The sequence below is a fragment of the Marmota marmota genome, unplaced genomic scaffold, assembly GCF_001458135.2.
Source record: "Marmota marmota marmota unplaced genomic scaffold, marMar, whole genome shotgun sequence".
NCBI classification, from domain to species: Eukaryota; Metazoa; Chordata; class Mammalia; order Rodentia; family Sciuridae; genus Marmota; species Marmota marmota.
The window spans coordinates 18,173,821-18,187,577 of record NW_026000241.1 but is presented as its reverse complement, the minus strand read 5'-3'; positions in this window follow the sequence as shown (position 1 = coordinate 18,187,577).

Here is a 13,757-nt window from a genome sequence, read left to right as displayed (position 1 = left end):
TCAAGTGTATTTAAAAGGAAACTGTGGGTTTGATGTCAGAGTTTTTTTTTACTTGTAATATTTCACACCCATTATCCCATTTAATCTTGACAATAATTCTGAGGTAGGCACCTTCATAAATCGTAATATATATATATATGCGCTATCATAAATCCTAGTATATAGACACATAAACTGAAGTTATGAGCTGATAAATTAACAGCCTACAGTTCATAGTTAGTGAGGAACACAGTTGTACAATTAATTCAGCAGTCTGACTTCAGAGTCTGCCAAGTATATCACATAGTCTTTGTAATGATATTGCATACACTAATAAAGTTTGGCAATTGTAAGTATGAGCTACTTGTGATGGGAACTCTTCATTCTTAAGCATTTTTGACTAGCCAGTGCCACCTGGTTATCTGGAGATAATTGGGGGTATGAGGAATATAGAGGAATTCCTTAATGAGCCATTATATAGCCCAATAATTTCATGATCCTCACAAGAAACATAATGCTAAAAGCAAAACAGATGAAGTTTGGTTTAATATGCCTTTCATGTCTACCTCAAATAATATAAAACTTTCAAAAATATGATTAGGTCTATTGAGGCTGTTAGAATACAGCCTCAATATTTTTACAATATATTAGGTCTATTGAGGAGTATACATTTTACAATGTTTACTAACATAATAATGCTTTGCTTCATTGGAAAATAAAATTGAAATGCACATATAAATATTTGATTTCATATTTCTATCTTAAACTTTGTAATCATTTTTCTCCTTTTTTCCCAGCATATTAGTTGAGCTGGTATGGACTTAAAATAGATTTTAGTTTTAATGCCAATCTCACTGTATGTTTAGACTGTACGTGTTTGCAAGTCCATTAATTTATCTGTGGAATAATGGTGATGATGACCCTTGTGCTAGCTTTCACACAGAGGCATCCAAGTTCTTCTCAAAAGGTGCATGAAGCCCCAGGTACACATCAGTTTGTAAGTTTTACTCAAACCAAAAGTCCCCGAGACAGTTCATGTGACTGAACTGACAAGTTTATTGAGTATGAAACTTTTTAGATGTGCATTAACAATCGTTCTTGTTTCCAAACTAAATGTGAACTGTGATTAAACATAAAATCAGAAACATTCTTGGTTGAATTAATAAATTAATTAATGCCCTTTGCATGTTAACCCATTATAGTTCTGAACAATAATCTCTGAATGTCAATGTAAATATGAGGTAGACAAAGGCAAATTTTTCTGGGGAGTGAAAATATTTATGGGAATGAATTCATGAAGTCTCAACAATCAGTAGACCAATGTTAACACATGAACCATATTTATAGGCCAATGTTCATCTCAGAATCAAACTGAATTTTCAGCAAGTATTTCTTAATCTGTATAATCTTATAACTAAGTCCCTTCTTTGTGCATTCTGTTGGCTAGAGCTGGACAGATTGGCAAAATTTATTGTTCAATAAATTCATCTACCGATTTATTGAACAAATTATTGGGTAATGTGTTGGACATTGTCTTTCATGCTGGATTAGAATCTCAGCATTTTTAAGACAGCAGAATCATGGGCCCTTCATTTTGTTACCCAAGGAATGCTCAGTCTCCCTTCTCATGGCTGTCAGTGTACTTCAATGAAATAGCATGGGTAAAAGTTGAATGAGGGAGGAATTAACTTTATTTGCTTATTTATTTTTTTTTTAGAAATTCCATGGAGAAGAAGTTTTTAAATCTTGTGACAAAATTTTGAATAGTAATAATAAATTCCACTTTCAAATGAGGAAAACTAGAAATCAATAGTAAAATATCTCCTTGTCCCAAAGTTATAGAAGCTAACACAGATTTTGAAATCAGAAATGCCTCCTTCCCCAAATCTTGTTTTGAGGTGGGGTTGTTTAAGCACTTTTTAAAAAATATGGTGCTCATAGGGAAGGTGTGCAAGGTAAATGTACAGTAAGAGGGATTATTTACAAGGTGAAAGACCATAATACAGGTCACAAAAGGGAATATTGCCACCACTCCAGAAGACAACCCCTACCTGTGCCCTCTCTAAATGATTGCCCTTCATTTCCACAAAGTCATAGATGCTTTGAATTTTTTAAAAATATATTTATTTTTTAGTTGTGGGTGGACACAATATCTTTATTTTATTTTTATGTGGTGCTGAGGATTGAACTCAGTGCCTCACACATGCTAGGCGTGTACTCTATCAATTGAGCCACAACCCCAGCCCCAGATGCTTTGAATTTTAATACCATAACTTATCTATGTCTCTATTATTTCATATTTTGTTACATGTATCAGTAGTTCATTCACTCTCATTGCTGTATAATGTGCCAATGCATAGATGTATCACTACTTATGAAAGTCTATCATCTTTTCATGGCACCAGGATTGTTCATGTTTAATGAACTTCAGATGATGTTTAATGTAATATTAAGAAATGCAGTAGACATTAATCTCTAGCCTCTTGGCAAAAATACAGGTTGAATTGAGGAAAACAGGTTCATAGCATCCCTTGCCTTCTTATCCTCCCATGAAAAGCCATAGGAAGCATTTTAATGTATTTTACATGTTTCTCCTTGAAGGTAGGTTCATGAATCTCTCCATTCTAGATTCTAGAAAATATCTTTTGCACAAACCTATATGATATATATAAACATAAATTATTTCCAAACCAGTCAAATTGAAAAGGATTGGCATCTAGTTTGACCTTGCTTCTCCTTAAGTGTGCTGCTAATGTGGGTCATATTTTATGTAGATATAAAGAAACTGATAATTAAAAGCCTATACCTGTATCAAGAAAATTTAAGGCTAGAAGTTATTTAATACAAATTTATCGTTGACAACTATTGAGATCCTGTGACTTAATAGTACTATAAATAATAGTAATAATAAGGAAAAGAAATGCTCCCTGAAAAGAAAATCTCAGCTCTTATCCTTGAATTGTACTTAATACAAAATGACTCTACATCCTACAGAGTGAATAGCATGCTTCTGTAAGAGCTAATTGAGCAAATCACCAGTGAATTGCCTAAGATCAAATATTATTGATTCCTAGTTAGCCATGTGGCAGAATCAATTTTTTTTCTGCTGTATCTGGAAAAACTGGAAGATATAATTATTTCCTCATGAAAATATATAATATAGGAAAGGCACTAGAAAAAAAACAACTCATTTCTGGTCTTGCGTGACTCCTAGGCAATCAAAAAATTTTCTGTGTAGCATAGCTTTTAGTTGAAGTTATCCATACAATGAAAGGTCTAATGAGGTACAGCGATTGCTTAGTTTGGAGTTGGTCAAATTGGAATTCTAAAAACAGTGTCTTATAATATTGAGGACAAATATATTTCTAAAAACTTTGTACACAGACCCTCTTGCATATTGGCACATGTTCTTAATATAATAAATGGTATGTGAAGTTCAGGATGAAAAGGCCTGCTTCATTTCTGTGCTTGGCCAATCTGTGAAGACATTGATGTGTGCCAAGGACTGGTAGTTACAACATATACTTACACAAAATGGTGCTATTCTCCCTTTTTTATTCCACTCCACTATTTTCTCCCTCACAGTATAGTTGGGCTTTTCTGTTCTGCAGTTCCAGTTCTTAATAGCCCCCAAAGTTAGTTCCATCTTTGTTAAGAGCCATCCCAGAAGGACAAGCAATGGAGGTTGATTGAAAGCACGCAGATGGACAAGTACCCAAGTAGATGGAAAGAACTAACCTTACGGAGAGGGAGGTGCAGACAATACTGAGGATTACAGAAAACAGATGTTCCTGAAATCTATGCACAGAAGCAACAGTACCAAAAAAAGTTTTAAAGTTTAGCTCTGTTTTTCTTTTTAAAAATTTATTATTTAGTTATGCATAACATTATAATTCATTTTGATATAATTATAAGAACATGGAATATCATTTGCTCTAATTCAGCTCCCAGTAATTCTTTTTTATTTCTCTTTCCTCCTCCCTCCTGTTATTTATTTAGTGTTGCTTTTGTTTTTAAATGAGTGCCTTCTGGGTAAATGCAGCAGCAAGATTCACTGTGGTATATTCATACATGTACATAGGAAAGTTAGATCAGATTTGTTCCACTCTTCTTCCCTTACCCCATCCCTCCTTCTTACTCCTCAATTGCCTTCCTCTACTCCATTGATAATTTTCTATATTAATGAAATCCACCCCCTTTTCCTATTTGGACTAGCTTCCACATTGCAGAGAAATCATTCAATCTTTGACTTTTTGGGTCTGGCTTATTTCACTTAGCAAGATAGTCTCCAGTTCTATTCATTTACCAGCAAATGCCATAATTCATTCTTCTTTATGGCTGAGTTACACTCTACTCTGAAAGATACAGCAGCGACAAGCTAAAATACATCAGTAACCATGACACACCAAATAGAGGGAAATCTGGAAGCTTTGTGGAGTCACATGTACATATGGGGTCTGGTAAAATCAACAGGAACAGTAATTACACCTTGAAAATGACTGGATCATATTCCCTGCTAATGTTGGAAGGTGAAGACCACACTGGATTTAATTTGGTCTGGGGTGGTGGTGACACAAAACAGACAAGATATCAAAAAGCTTTGCTGAATGCCTCAGGCACTCTATCACCTTAGTTGATATTTGTTGGTTTTGTCACATTTCTTTTCATTTTTTGTTGTACTTTTCTTTCCATCTTTTAGCTCCTCTCGTTCTCTTTATATGGTAGGTATTTGGTATAAAAGTTTGGCTGTGCATGTGTCTTTGAAAAACAGTGTTGTTTTAAATATGCATGTATTCATTTTATGTACCTATTATTGCACTATAAATCTTGCTCTTATCCATGACTTTCCTGTTAAAAATATGTTTTTAAAATGCATTTTTATGATGGTGGAAACTAACATTTTTTTTAACTACTGAACTATTCCACAGGTACATCTACCATCATCTAATGTAATTTATATTTCTATTACCCTAGGCAGTCCACAACTTTCCAACCACCACGAATGTTTGGAGAAAATCTTTATACCTGTTCCCAAAAGAAAAAGAAATAATCTCTGTACTTCAAATACAGGTTTGATTTCATATGAGGTAGAATCTCAGGTTACAGGTCATGCAAGTATTTAACATTACTGTCCTTGCAAGAAATCCATTAAAATTTCCTAGTTCCTACTACCTTATCAATATTTGCAATAATTTAGGTTTTTTTATTTAAATGGAAATTGCTGATCCGATCTATCTCTTATTGTTTCCTTATAGTTTCTTTGATTAATACTGAAGAACTGCCCAACTTTACATTGCCATTGAGATTTTCACCACTCTGAATTATCTAGTATCAGGTCTGTCAGATCTGTCTGTATGTGTAGTGGTGGGGGGCAGGAGTGAAGGTGTCTGTGTGTGTGTGTGTATGTGTTCCATGTGTCTCATGATTTTCAGTATTTCCTTGAATACTCTGTATATTAGTCAATAGTTTCTATAGGTTCTTGTGGTTTTGTGCTTTATTTAAGAACCCACCCCTACCCAATGATGATACTCCTTAACATTTTTGGTCTCTTAGATTTTAGTTTTAGCCCCCATTTTTGCAACATAACATAGAAATAAAATTTTATTTTTATCAGACACTGACTCAGTTTTCCCAGTACCATCTATTATTTACTCATAGGTTTGTGCTCCTAACTCAATCATTTATTTGTGTTACTACAAGCATTTTTTTGAGGGTTCCCTAATTGTTTACAAAATGTTCTAAATGGTGGAAACTGATGCAATAAGCATTTAACTAGGTTGGTAGGTATTTATTTCATCAGTACCAGACATTTAAAATATTTCAGCCTACAGAATGTTTTTAATATTGACATAATGGAGAAATGATCAAATATCTTTTCTAAAAGATATTTTATGTTTTAAAGTGTATTAGCCCATAGTAAGTCATAGAGTGAAATTTTACTATTTTTTAAATGTTATCCTGCTGAACTTGGAAACTCATATTAACTTTCACATGGCTTAAATATTAGTCTTCTTTTGATATTTTTCCCCCCAAATATTTGAAAATCTAAAAATCTATTCTTAGCTCATGGATAATACAAAAGCATGTTGTCAGCTAAATCTGGCCTGGAGGCCACAGTTTGCCAACCCTTTTATTAGAGCATTTAGCATATTAATTATGGTAATTTCAAGCTCTCTGTTGAATAGCTCCAACCTCTGTCTCATGTCTAAGTCTAATCTGCATCTGAGACTGTTGTGGGGTTTTTGCCCTTTTGTGTTCCTCAGCATTTTGTTGAGTGGCAGAAATGCCATCGTACGCAGAATAATAGAGACTATGAAATGCTTTTCACATCGGAATATAGGCATGTTTTTCCTTCTGGTAGGCCTTCAGTATGGAATTTTAAGTCAATCTGGTTAAGAGTCAAGACAGTTTGAATGGGTCGCTATGACGTTTCCATATAGTCCACCACCCGCTGCACTGTTCTTTGCAATAATTTGTGTTTAACAGTGGGACTGGTTTGGTTAAATGTCAGTTCCTCACTCAACTTTAGGTCTTTGGGGGCTGTTCCTCAGAAAGCCTCTTTTCCTAAGATCTGATCCTTCCCCCACTGTCCTATTTATTGCTTTTTATTTGAGCTCTAGAGAGCAATGGGGGAGGATGTTCTCTTTTCGGATGCTTAAGCCTTGGTCTTAGAAAGGCATGATGACCTTTGGACCTTCTTTCTCTGTCTGCTTTTCCTCCTGTTTTCATTCCGAGTCTGTTCTTATGTTTAACCTCCTGCAAATAGGTCTATTTATTTATTTTCTGCCCAACTGCAATAAGTTTTCCCCACTACCCTAAAGATAAGAGTTCTTAAACGAAGGTTTTCCTTTCAGAGGAGAACTAAGGGAAAGCATTGGGTGAAACTTTTCATTCCCCAGGTATGTACCAGGAGGAGCAATTTCTTAAGACTTTACAATCTTTTCTCTAAGCACCTGGAGGGACTGAGGAAGAAATAGCTTGCAAGAGAATGCAGATTCTTTAATTGCTGTGTCCACTAGGGGTTTTCCCGGCCATCGGCCCACTTGGACTCTTAAGAATTCACTAGTAGCTAGCTAGATTCACTAGCTAGATTCTTCTTACCAATGTCTGATTTTCTTCTGATAAAATTTCAGTGGAGAATGGTTCCTAATTTATTTAATTATAATCACCTGGGTTCACCTAATACAGAAACAGCATAGAATAAAACAGGAGTCTTAGATTGGTGTTTTTAGATCATCCATCATAGAATCTCCACCAAGTTGTCTACACTTTTGAAGGAAGAAATCTCAGAGAATGATAAAGAAAGATGACTTAAGCATTCTATTTGACCAAAATTTATATGTGAGATTCTTTAATGAATTATACAATCTGCATAGCTTCACCATTCAAATAATTAAAAGCTAGAAGGCCTCTGTGACTCCTTTCTTGCCCTTTGAATCTGGCAAGTTACAAATGCAGCAGCTGTTCACCCCCGGGTCTCAGAGCCCAGCTGTACAGACAAGACGGCAGGAAGCCAGGCTTACAAAATAAATAAGAATTCTACTGTAAAGATATAGCAAAGTGTCCAGCACACACCGAGACAGATTGTAGAGTAGTATTATCAGAATGGCAGTTGTTGATGTCTGATTTTATGTCTCTTTATTTAGATCACCAATTCCTTGACAAAAAGAAACTGAATCTTAATCTTAATGACCAAACCAAGATCTTGTGCATAATGACCACATGATAAATACTGGTTAACTGCATTTAAGGGGTAAAAAAAGATAAATCATGCTCAATTATGTTTATCTCCTCATCTCTACTGAAATCTCTATGGATGTGGAGATGTATTCTGGTTTACTCTTCCTTTTTGAATGTCTGATATTGCATCTGGAAAGTTATAGATGCTTAATAAACATTTACTGTTGGAAGTATTTGCCGCAGTCCGGCTGCAGCAAAATAATCAGGGGGGGCGACGAATAACTTGTGTACGTTGATACAGCAGGAGTAGGAGCCGTTTATTGCAGGACAGGAGCAGTATTTATACATTCCACACAGCTTATCTAATTAACATAAACTAGATACATCAGTCAACCAATCAGGAATCTCTACACCTAATGGCTCGGTTTTGTTACTTCTCAAACCACTCCCTCTGACATTTTGCCAGGCACCATCCAGACTTGTTTACGAACTCTAACATTCCCCTGGCAAAATGCCAGGTGTTATTTTGACTTGTTTACAGACTCTAACATTTCCCCCTTTTGTTTAATTTAAATAACGACCATAGTGGTTTTTACAGAAACACCATAAATAACCTGCTACAAACAGAAAGGGAGGATACAAAATGCCACAATACCAAGCCAATTGATGGCTCCATGCAAGAAGCCCTTGGAAAAATTATACCAGCAATGACACTGTTAGCAAAGATACCGAGTTACAATTTGTTGTAGATTACAGTTTGTTGTCTCAGTCCAGGTAAAGCAGTGTCTCAATAGATTAACTCACAGTCCAGGTAAATCACAGTCCAGGTAAGTTCTGCAGGCAGCTAGCTTAAATCACAGTCCAGGTAAGTTCTGCAGGCAGCTAGCTTGATCCGAAGTCTCGTCTGTTTCTCAGCCGAAGTCTCGTCCGGTTTTCAGCAACACTGGAAATTCTTCCACCTTGGTCTTTACCGGCACTGGGACGAAGGCAGGAACTCCGGATGGCTAAAGAAAATCCTGTAGCATTCTACTAAGAAAACAACCTTCTGAACAATTTAGTACATTATCTCAAGGTTTTTTTGCATTTGAAATAAGCATTAATAGTGCTCATTACTCATCAGCTTCCAGGTGTGGGAGAACCATTGTAGCTTAGTTATTGGCATTGAAAATGACCAAACATCAGGGACACCAGTAGCATCTTCTGCTGGCTGTAGTGCCTGGGCAGCCCCAGATGGCCCTGGGGAGTGTCCCGGACTCAAACTGCTACTGGGCACAGGGAGCAAGAGCCTGCGAGACTGTGCCTCCAGGTCAGGTCTAGATTTGGGCTCGCGGCAGTGGAAGAGCCAGCTCCCCGGCCAGGAGGCGGGGAAGGGCCAGTCGCCGCCGCCTCTTGGAAAATCCTTGCTGCGCTGTGACCGGCTTGCACACTCGGCAGCCGCCTCTCCGCTTCACGCACCCTCCGGTAACGAAAAGTATTTAGTAATAGCCTTTTGCTGCAACTTTTTTCCTGATAATCCTTCTTCTTCTGAACTTTCTTTTTCTTTCTGACTAGAGTTCCTGGGCTTTTATCAACACATGCCCTAACTATTCTTGGTTCCACTGGGGTGCCTTCTTCCCTTAGTAATTTACTTCTCACCCCTTCCATATTTTCATCACAAAGACAATACAATACACTGAGACAAAACAAGACACAAACATACTGTATCAATCTTCTCCATTTTCTTGAAATGACCATTTTTCCTCTCGCCCTATCTGCCTAGGGACGAGCAGATTGCTCCCGTCCTATCTATGGACGGGCAGCTTTTTTTCGTCACTTACCCCCGAGTGTCCCGGGGCTCCCCGTAACGGGCCACCATCTGCCGCAGTCCGGCTGCAGCAAAATAACCGGGGGGTGACGAATAACTTGTGTACGTTGATACAGCAGGAGTAGGAGCCGTTTATTGCAGGACAGGAGCAGTATTTATACATTCCACACAGCTTATCTAATTAGCATAAACTAGATACATCAGTCAACCAATAAGGAATCTCCACACTTAATGGCTCGCTTTTGTTACTTCTCAAACCACTCCCTCTGGCATTTTGCCAGGCACCATCCAGACTTGTTTACGAACTCTAACATTCCCCTGGCAAAATGCCAGGTGTTATTTTGACTTGTTTACAGACTCTAACATTTCCCCCTTTTGTTTAATTTAAATAACGACCATAGTGGTTTTTACAGAAACACCATAAATAACCTGCTACAAACAGAAAGGGAGGATACAAAATGCCACAATACCAAGCCAATTGATGGCTCCATGCAAGAAGCCCTTGGAAAAATTATACCAGCAATGACACTGTTAGCAAAGATACCGAGTTACAATTTGTTGTAGATTACAGTTTGTTGTCTCAGTCCAGGTAAAGCAGTGTCTCAATAGATTAACTCACAGTCCAGGTAAATCACAGTCCAGGTAAGTTCTGCAGGCAGCTAGCTTAAATCACAGTCCAGGTAAGTTCTGCAGGCAGCTAGCTTGATCCGAAGTCTCGTCTGTTTCTCAGCCGAAGTCTCGTCCGGTTTTCAGCAACACTGGAAATTCTTCCACCTTGGTCTTTACCGGCACTGGGACGAAGGCAGGAACTCCGGATGGCTAAAGAAAATCCTGTAGCATTCTACTAAGAAAACAACCTTCTGAACAATTTAGTACATTATCTCAAGGTTTTTTTGCATTTGAAATAAGCATTAATAGTGCTCATTACTCATCAGCTTCCAGGTGTGGGAGAACCATTGTAGCTTAGTTATTGGCATTGAAAATGACCAAACATCAGGGACACCAGTAGCGTCTTCTGCAGGCTGTAGTGCCTGGGCAGCCCCAGATGGCCCTGGGGAGTGTCCCGGACTCAAACTGCTACTGGGCACAGGGAGCAAGAGCCTGCGAGACTGTGCCTCCAGGTCAGGTCTAGATTTGGGCTCGCGGCAGTGGAAGAGCCAGCTCCCCGGCCAGGAGGCGGGGAAGGGCCAGTCGCCGCCGCCTCTTGGAAAATCCTTGCTGCGCTGTGACCGGCTTGCACACTCGGCAGCCGCCTCTCCGCTTCACGCACCCTCCGGTAACGAAAAGTATTTAGTAATAGCCTTTTGCTGCAACTTTTTTTCTGATAATCTTTCTTCTTCTGAACTTTCTTTTTCTTTCTGACTAGAGTTCCTGGGCTTTTATCAACACATGCCCTAACTATTCTTGGTTCCACTGGGGTGCCTTCTTCCCTTAGTAATTTACTTCTCACCCCTTCCATATTTTCATCACAAAGACAATACAATATACTTAGACAAAACAAGACACAAACATACTGTATCAATCTTCTCCATTTTCTCAAAATGGTCATTTTTCCTCTCTCCCTATCTGCCTAGGGACGAGCAGATTTGCTCCCGTCCTATCTGTGGACGGGCAGCTTTTTTTCGTCACTTACCCCCGAGTGTCCCGGGGCTCCCCGTAACGGGCCACCATCTGCCGCAGTCCGGCTGCAGCAGAATAATCAGGGGAGTGACGAATAACTTGTGTACGTTGATACAGCAGGAGAAGGAGCCGTTTATTGCAGGACAGGAGCAGTATTTATACATTCCACAGAGCTTATCTAATTAGCATAAACTAGATACATCAGTCAACCAACCAGGAATCTCTACACTTAATGGCTCGCTTTTGTTACTTCTCAAACCACTCCCTCTGGCATTTTGCCAGGCACCATCCAGACTTGTTTACGAACTCTAACATTCCCCTGGCTAAATGCCAGGTGTTATTTTGACTTGTTTACAGACTCTAACAAGTATTCCTTTATAACAAATTTTCCTCTTTTGACATTGTTCATATGGCCAAAAATAGTTGCTCCAGTGTTTAAAAATGAATGATGTTCCAAATCCATCATCAACAGAAATATACACATCTCACTGGTGTTCATTTTACATTGCAAATGGCTCTTTATTCCTTTAGTATTGTGTTATTTCTATAGTGACTTGTTACTGAACAGGGTAGCTCACTCAAGAAGGAGGAACTCTGGAGAAAGCTGTGTAAGTCAGAATTCTTAGGAAGAATCCATTTACAAATTTCAAATATGCTCTATACGTTCTCATTAAATACAAAGTTGGCAGTAGTCAGTTCTACTTCACTGAACTTTTCTCATAAACCAATTTGAAAAGCTCATAAGAATAACTGATGCCCAACTTATTGGAGACAGATATTTAAAAAGTTGAAGAACCTAGCATTTATTTTAGATGATTTTATAACCTAGTGGAAAAAACAAAGAGTATACCCTTGAATTGATATTAGAGGCAAAGTTCCATAGACTGAACATAAACAAACTTTGAACTGTATCTCATATGCTCAAGTGCCTCTAATTTTGATAGCAAATGGTAAATTGGTATAAACTTTGAAAACATATAAATAAAACAAGCAAATGTGAAAGCACAGGATATGTGAATCCATTTATAAAATTTTGGATTTTGGTTAATATTTCCTTTCCCTTGATGTTTGTTTAATAATCACACAACAGATATTTTACTTTTGGAGGGATATAGGAAAAAATATTAACATACATCAGAAGTAACAATATCCAAGGACTTTTTAGGGTAAACGTATTACACTTTTACTAAGCAGATATTCTGTTGCAGGCATTCTTTTATGTTTTATTACAATTTTATTTTTTGTATTAATCCCAGTATTCAAAATATTCATCATCATCATTTTAGAGGTGAGCAAATTGAAGCATGGTGTTATGGTTTAGGTATGAGGTGTCTCCCAAAAGCTCTTGTGTGAGACCATGCAAGAATATTCAGAGGTGAAATTATTGAAGTATGAGAGCTGTAACTTAATCGGTAGATTAATCTATTCATAGGGAGTGACTGGGTGATAACTATAGGCAGGTAGGGTGTGGCTGGAGGAAGTAGGTCACTGGGAGTAAGCCTTTTGGGTTTATATATTGTCCCTGATGAGTTGGAGCTTTCTTTCTGCTTCCTGGCCCTCATGTCCTGAGCTACTTTCCTCTGCTACACCCTTCCACAATGATGCTGGGCTTCACGTTGGGCCCAGAGCTAAGGAGTCTGAGCAGCCACCAGACTGAACCTCTGAAACAGAACCAAATTAACTTTCCTCCTCTAAACTGTTCTTCTCCAGTCTTTTGGTCACAGCAACACAAAGCTGAGTTAAACACATGAAGAAGTTAACAAGCAAGTGAGCAAGGGAGCCAGGATTTGTACCTGACAGTCTGAATATAAAGAACATAGTCCTGACTATAATAATAGAAGGTTGCCTTAGCCCTCTCCTCCATCTGGGGGGTAGCAGCAGAGAACAGGAAACAGATATCCGTATCCAGAATTTTTTGAGAACTGACTTCTGTAGTAAGAGAAAATTGAAAATGTGCAGAATCTATAAGTTTTATAAAAAATAGAAAACACAAACCAACTGCCAAATAACACTTTTTCAGCAAAGGCCAGTTATAGCAACTCATAGTAGGAGGCAGGAGAATTCCTATGAGACCTTCTAGCCCCACAGGTGCAGAAATTCAGGATTTGGGTAGTAAAGGCATAATGATAGACCCCAGCTAACTCCATTTTTAGCTCCTTGGATTTGGAGATGTTGTATGGGCTAGGAGGTGGGAGATTATCAAAGACTGACAATACAAAGAAACTTTAAGGCATTTGAGCTTAGGTATTAGGGGTGTGCAACTGAAAAGCACAGTTATGTTCTTCACACATCATATTGTTGCAAATTTAATTTTCATTTTATACTCTTACTGGAGATGAGATCTTTTCAGCATGGAAATGATAGAAAGGAGACCAGGCTAGGTATGGCAAGCATATAGAGACAGAGTTTTAACTGGGGCTTTAACTTTTTATTTAGTTGCTGGGGTGGGCTTAGATCTGGTATTTCTCATTGGTCATGACTGTGGTCTTTTTATAAGGAGTTCCTTTCTTGTAAAAGATATGGATCAGTAGTTATTTGGTTTATTCTTGGAGACATTATGGTGATAATATTCTCAGTTTTATGTTACACCTACTCTTAATGGGTGACCTTGTCCTTGCAATAAGATTGTTGAACAATGTGAGAGGAAAGGAAAGAAAAAAGGGCTAACAGGTTG